Here is an 8,495-nt window from a genome sequence, read left to right on the forward strand (position 1 = left end):
CTGCCAAACAACCAATACAAATTTGTATCCATGCGTTTACATTTTTTAGTTCAAATTTATATATGCATTACATTTGGACAATAATGCGTTTAAACAGAAATTGCAATTTGATAGTTATAATTTATTCTTTATATAGTTAACAAAACTATATGCATGCGCTTTTCTAGGGGTTTAATTAGAATTACATGACGATATATTATAGTCAAAGGTTGACCCGATGAAGTGTTATGAAGCATTAATTTTTACGTTTAGACATGTCTGGTTCTTCTTTTGTCCGGCACAGTATCACCTCTTATTACTTCTTACATATGAACAAAAATGTTTCCACTACATGGTAATAAAATTGTAGAATAAAACGTCTTTATTCAATTTGATATATGCCATATGCATAGTCTTGCATACTGAAACTACTAAGATGTAATAGAAATGAAGCGAAACATGTAAAATGGAATAACACATTTAATAGCAGTACTAGGAAGCAAATCCCCTACGAATCAAAATGAATAATAATATCCCAGTTGTTGAGTACGTAATGTCCAGTGACATTAATTTAACCCGAAATTGATATTGATATTGGTGTTTGATCTACGGCTTCCGTCTTGTGTATGGCGTTAACGGAAATGTTGTTACATCTTCTTGGGACACGGAAGAGATTAAAGAATACCATTAGTCGATGTAATTTACTATTTGTATTTTGGAAATGCATATAGAAAATGGACATTCTACTAAATTCAGTTGATTTCCTTCAGTTAATATGATACTTGCTTACTTGACATCATGTATCGTGTTTTGGTTCTGAGACAAACCGGAAAGAAACGAGAAAAGTATGATTTCTTAAATTTCTGGATTCGATAAATGGTTACGGGTCTAAATTGAAGGCAATCTTTTTATCTTATACCGGTAAGATGAAATATATATATATATATATATATATATATATATATATATATATATATATATATATATATATATATTAATGTATATTACAATGTGTAATCAAATTTACTTTGGGGGGTTGAATAAACACCAAAATGTAGTATTCTTTCTGCCAATTATTTCCATTCTGATTTTATTAAGATCAAAAATGAAACAGCATATTAGTGAACAAAATACCAGCCAAAATTTTTGATATGTTGCCTTACATGTAAACTTCTAAGTAGAAAGATTTAGAGTGTAAATCCAACATTTGCATTTAAGGATTTATTAAACATATTTCTATCATCAGGAGACGGTAAACTTGATGTTTAAGATATTAGAAAAGAATTGATAAGCTCTGACAATAATTACACTTTGTACTAAATAGATTAATGACGAAGTTTAAATCTGTATATTCTTGTGATTATTGCACAACAATTGCTTGAAATTAAAACACATACACCTACAGCCACCCATATATACATATTTAACAAGTTACCATGTGGGTCAAATCGACCCTACTGGAATGGTCTAAGAAAATGTCCTAGTAGGTCCGATCAGATCCACAATTTGTAATTCGTCAAGTTGTAGTTAGGTGGTTGTATCTTAAAGTTCTGCCTCTAGTGTTAATGAACAGTATTCTTTCTATCATACACGATATAGAAGATATATATACTGTAGGTTTTGTTGTTGACGTTGCTAATTGACGCCGCAAGAGGAGCAGAAAACACTGGTCAGCATTTTGAAAAGAAGTTTCGGTTGGTTACAAACTAATAGTTAATCCTAAATGATTTTTGTCAGCTAAATACTGAAGTGTCATCCATTTATGCCTATCCCGTCAGGTTTTATTATACTTGTAATCTTTATTTCGAAATATACCATCATTTCAATATACGTATATAGTATTATATAATTTCGGAAGGCTCGAATTATACTGCAGAACAATTGAAATGATCATATAACTTTAACAAATAAACTAGATTAATTTGGTTACACTAAACAATGCTATGCATAATACTATCACAAACCTTGTTTCCTACGGAATAATTTTGAATACACTTTCTTGCGCTGCTTCTCCAGATCATTGAGAAGCCACTTATTACTTTTTAAATCAAGTCTCTTTGTTTTCCTACAACTTCTGTTGTGACTGTCACGATCACTCTTCATCATCCAAGAATGGTCTGACAACATTGTGATATTCCATCTGCTTTGACATTTGCTCTCTCTTTCAGAAACATCTTCGTGAAATCTTTCCCTTTGCTCTTCGCTGACATCACCAAGTTAGGCAGAAAAAAAGTCGAGATGAGAATGTAGAAAATGTATCTTGAGTTATGTGTTACAAACAAGTGCGCGAAAATGGGTCAACATATCTTCTACAATTGTTGCTTAGTCAGGTGTTTCTTGTTTCCGAGAAAGTTACCTACAACATTTTTTAAACTTAACCAGGCGTTCTTTTTCAATTCGGTCATTGAATTTTCAAATGTGTCATCTACTAACAGGTTTCTAATTTGTGGCCCTGTAAAAATACCTTCCGAAAGTTTTGCTGCACTCAGTGATGGAAACGTTTCAGCTATATATTGGAAACACTGCCCATTCTTGTCCACAGTTTTTACAAATTGCTTCATAAGTCCCAGTTTCAGACGAATAGCATTTTATTGCGATCACCAAGCGAAGTATGCACTACACTTTTCTCACCTGCATACCAATCACAGAGCTGAATCCGCTCTCTCACAATCCAGTGCTTGTCTCTGGTCGTGCTATCCCATTCACATAAAAAGCATTGGTATTTTGTATGTCCGCATGGCTGCATTTCTATTAGGAGTCCTACTTCTTTCAAGTCCCCTCAAACAGACCAACCGTGGTGTTCGTATTTTAACTTATAAAGTATTAATTTCAAGGTATTGTACGTTTCTTTCCATGTAAGAGTGTATGCTACTGGAATCGATAAAAGTGTGTTTCAATTATGCAGACGAACTCCTTTTATGCTGGATTTCGAAGCTTCTACAAAGAGTCTCCAATTGAATGCATTATAAGAAGCACCAAATGCATCCACAACAGCTGGAATGTTATTGCAGAACACAAACTCGTCTTCTTCGGAGAAATAGGGAAGAAATTCTCTCTCTAGGTGTTTATATCATGAGTACTGTGTCCCACTGGCCAAAAGGTTTTTTGAACGAAGTCTAGACCCAAGAACGTTTGCACTCTCCTTGGTAGATTTAAATCTGAAACAAGATCATTAACTTCGGATTGTGATAACGACTGCGGAATCGTGCCAGTATAGTTGTTATCATTCCCACATGGAACACCAGTTTCACTACTACTAGATGGCGATAAAACATCCATAGAAGCTGGTGGATTGGGAAAAGATAGATTTTCACCTTGAGGAACGGGTCGAATTGCTGAACCTGTCTTATCCGGATACAGAATACCCTTTTTGCTCTTTGCATTGCATCCTTTAAAATTCATTGCACAGGACTAAGTCATCATGATTTCTTCAAGGTTCCCTCCACACCATAGTTATTTCGAACTGCATTCCTTTATTTTTAACGTTTGCAGAGAATCTCAGTGTCTCTGCACATATTCTGCAGACACTGTGAGGTGCACACGATTTAACTTGATCGCCTAATTTGATACCAAAATAAGCAAAGTACACTTTCTTTATGAAACTTGGACCAGAGAGTCTCTGTTCGAGCACAATGTAAGTGTCACACAGATAACAGAAAATATCAGGGTTTTTCAAACATTTACACTATGTCATTTTCTAAGAATTGAGTCACAACACTAATCGGAAAGACATAACACTACCAAAATAAGTACCAGCACAATATTTTTAAATAGGTAACTTGAGTCACCGCAATTCATCCAAGAAGACACAACATTGCTGCAATAAGTACATAAAACAGTTAACTAGTTTAAGACACTACACTAGAGGAACACATCATTGGCAAAATATGCACGACAGGAACTTCTTTTCAAATTAAGTGGCTTTAGTCAATGCCCATTAACCAGAAACATAAAACACTTCTCAAATAAGTACTTTTAACTTTTTCAGCTCATTAAAGAGCAACACAACACTCGCAAAATAACTACACGCAACGCGATAACTCATACAAAACAACACATTTTATTAGTATTATGGATCTTTGTAAGTAAATAGGCGTATAAATACCCAAAGCCAAAGTAGTTTACCAACAGCATGTCAACACAATAAAGATGTTTTTATATTATTTTTATATACATTCAATTCCAAATGAAAGATTTCTAACATAAAAGTACATATATTTTGTACAAGTTTACATGGCGCTATCTATTAACAAAATCTGGAACAATACTTTTTTTATATTAAAAAAAGTAATATACTGTAGTTTTGTGCAAAGTCTGTACGTGAAAGAAACAAACAGTCTTCATTTTCGGAACGAGCATGTCAAAATTATTAAGAAACAGCTATTACCTTCGAGACAACCTACCCATGCTAATCAGTGATATCAATTAACAAATATTTGCTGTTTCTGTAGAGCCGATCGGACTTACGTGTTTCTTTCTGGATGCCTTACTATAATTTATTTTGACAAGACGGGGGTATTGTGAAGTCCCCGTCAATTTGTTGATTTTTCCTTTTTAGAAAAGTCTAGATCATTATCCTGTTGTTTCAAATGCGGTCAATTTCTGCTCATATTTCTTCGTTTTTCACTGCAGAAGCTACTTATTATCACTAAAAGCAACACATACCCACACTTCTCACACAAAGCTAGTTTCTTCATATAATAACGAACAAATTACTATCAAACAGAGTTGCCAGTTCAACTGTAATTTATCCCCTTCCTATAAACAAAAAATACAGGATTAGGTGCGATCAGAACGCATTTAGTTATGTTTCAGCATTAACATTACGTTAAAAGATATTACTTACTTACTTAGGTTACATTTTGCACTCTAATGGTGAACAACAGAATTCACCCTTCTGAGCTAACGTGTTAATAAAAGAGGAACGTTCTTTATGTTAAAAGCAATGTTTCACTCCTACAAATACATATGAAACATTACGAATCAATATTTGCTGAACAAATATTTAAGAACTTAATATGTTTTGGTATTGGTGTTACTTATCATTTTATTATAGTAATACCCATATTAAATACTTGATTTATCACATGATACAATATATTTTTAGCAAATTATATAACATATGATCAGCGCCTTCCTCTGAAATTATTTTCAATTATTTAGAACATGGGCTGGATAATCATACTACATGCTTGAAAATATTGTATGATATGTCTGTAACCTAAATTGTAAGCACTTTATATTATTTGATATTTATTTCTGCTTCGTTTAATTTATTGCTAATAATCATTTTTGGAATGTGGATATGTATCTTATGTTTGATTTAAGCACTTTTTTAAATATAATTTTATGTAAATCATTTTATCTTAAAGTGGCTTTTCTCTCAAAAAAATCGAAAGCTCAAATTTGCCAGTTCCAGATCTCTCTCACACGACGCAAGTGCGTTTATTATTAACGATGTTAACTACTCCCTTTTGTAGTTTTCTTCATGCAAGGTTTTAAGGAGTACTAGTCAGTACGTCTGTCAATATCTCAAAATATTTTCTAGAATTATGTAAATTGTTCAAATAACATAATAATATGGGTACTTTCAAATCTACAATTTAGAGAATATATAATAGACATAAGCTATAATTATTTTGTGCAGTTAATATTGTAAAATATCTAGTATATCAATGATACATTAAACTTACCTGGGCACACATCTTCAGCTGCAAAGAAGTGAAAAGAAATTCTTTAATTAGTTCAACATTTATAATATATAAAGTTTCTGTTATAAATATTGCCATTCATGAGCAATAAATGTAATCAATATTTCAATTACCTGAATGTCCTTATGTAGAACAAAAAATGCTATTGGCTGACAATTGTACCCTACTGATTTCAATATATATACATGTTGTTCCAAAACTCGCATACCAACTATACACAGCCATATAGGTGAAACAAGACAAGAGAAAAGTCCTGTGTAACTTTGGTCAGAGACCACTAGTTTCGGAGATATTAAGTGCCGAAACCGTGAGAAAATGATCTTGAGAGCTCTATATCACGACAACCCTGAATGATAGAGCGAATGTGGCATGGTCACATGAAAGACTTCAAACCTACACTATTCAGAAATGTGTAGGGCTATGTCGCAATTTTGAAATGTGTGCGGAAGGGATTCCCCAAAAGAAGTGGGGATTCCCCGGAAATTATCTGATCAAAACTTTCGAAATTAGCAAGAATAAAAATACTGTACATGTTGATAGGAAACAAGTATTCGGTTGCTGAATAACGATATGTCAAAAAGTAATGGTTTGCTCATGCGATGATGAATTGTTGGCACAATTACAAAAAGATAATCACTACACTGATCCGAAATAAACAAGTAAAGCTCCAGGAAGGTCTGATAGTAACGAGGCGGTCTAATGTGATTTAAGATGCACATGTGGATGTAGGATATGCTGTGTATGTATCGACAGTTGGCTCTTCTGATCATATCAGTGATAGTTGTTATGCGAAGAATCTACAATTACCTCTAAGCTGTATCTGCTGTTTCTTAAATGAAACAAATAATGATCGCCGAACACTTCCGTGAAGCAGTTGTCCAGAACGAAGGACAAGCTAGATTGCTGTGAACAACCTGCATTGAGAACTTTCCACCAGAGAGGGGTATTTGACGTCTGTCCTCGCACCAAAGTCCTTGCATAGTATAAACTCAAAATTCAAGTCATACATGTCATAAACCGGAGAAAACTTGTCAAAATTTAATGGCTCTGCCGGACAACGTTGAAGAAAAAACACACCAAGTTCGCAGGAAGCGAAACAGTAAACTATGTTGTGAGGCCGTATAGGCTTACGCTTTCAAGCCCATGCCCTAGCTGTGTAGGAATACCAACTACAAGAATATGAAAAACGAACTGATCCACGTGGAGGAGTGTGTTGTTTGCTACGTTATTCTATTCAAATCTTAATCTCACAAAAATTGACCTTTGCAACGTTCTTCGACGGAGTCATTCAATTCAATCGGTCATTGTACAAGGGGCTTAAGTCCAGAGTTATTAAGGAATATTGGAGATTGACCAGTTTAGCAATCTCTTCATTCAAATCCTTCGAACAGATATCCCATACTTGTGATTTCTGCATTATAACCTGTAATCACAAATTTGGGATGTCTGTTTGATTTTTTAAGTATAGGAATTCTTGAATTTGTCGAACTATAATCCGCTTTAATGATAATAGACTTAAGCACTTTCTGCAATGAGCGATTCAATTACGAGAGTGTCTTTGTCTGTCCTATACACCGTCCGATGTGTGACGTCCGGATATGTTGCAAAAGAATGGAGATGTTAGAAGATAATGTTTTTTGTAATTCATACTATAATTGGTACTATAAAACAACATCTCTTCCAACTTCTGTGCTATGGAAGCACAAAACCATGTGTTTGCTATTGGCGGAAGTGAAGCTTATACACATTATATTTATAGATAGTATACGTAAAATACTGCATGCACAGAAATGTCAGGTCATTATACAATATAATCAATGCCTTCAGCACACGTGACAATCAGGAAACGAAATAGCTGATATTGTCAAAAAATGTAAAGATGATTGCATTATACGTACATCATTACCTATGACGACTAGAGACAGTGTTATGGCTGGGGAAAAGGTCAAAGTTAAAATCTGATGTTAAACTAGCGCTAATTTTCAAAATTTCCACCCTTCATCCTTATACACAACGTTGCACGCCAAAGAATGTCATTTTGTGTAATAGATAACATGTGATTATTAATTGGGGTAACAGCTGCATGCAATCCGGCTACTAGACCGCAGAAAAAATCTCAAATAGGGTTCAACTCAAAATAGGGTTCAACTCAGAAGATCATCGTAGCTATGTCACGGCACCACCGCGACCAATCCACCTACCATGGAAGCGACCATTCAACCATGCTCTAACGGCAGTAGTGGAATGGATAGGCTTGCCATCATGTTGGAAGCGCATGCCTTGGCGACGAAATAGTGGAATATCTTCCAGAAGGTCTGGCAGAACGTCTTGAAGAAATATTAGTATCCCTCTGCTGTGAGCCGTGCAGGGAGAAAGTAGGGTCCAATAATATGTTTCTCAAGCATACCAGCCCACACACTGACAATCCATCGTACCTGATGGTTAGAACTTCGGTTGGCCTGTGGATTTTGTTGTGCCCAAATGCGGCTGATATGTGTGTTGAAAAAGCGGTCGCGTGTAGAAGTTCAGTCATCTGTCCACAATATTCGTTGGACCAAGTTAGAATATCGATGGCTTTGTACTCTGATCCATTGACAAAATTCCATTAGAAAGCGCCATACCTAATTCATGATTTATGTCACGCGTACTGGCAGTTGGAGTTTGTCGCACTATATTAGCAATACGGTCCTCGACGTTTGCTGTATGACGAGTAGAGAGACGACCTATGTTAAGTACTAGGGAAGGCATTACACTGCCACGTTCTAGTAATCTTTGGTCCAACCGTTGAAAGACGTTCTTATCTGG

The sequence above is a fragment of the Thermobia domestica genome, chromosome 4, assembly GCF_964235325.1.
Source record: "Thermobia domestica chromosome 4, izTheDome1.hap1.1, whole genome shotgun sequence".
In the NCBI taxonomy this organism is placed as follows: domain Eukaryota; kingdom Metazoa; phylum Arthropoda; class Insecta; order Zygentoma; family Lepismatidae; genus Thermobia; species Thermobia domestica.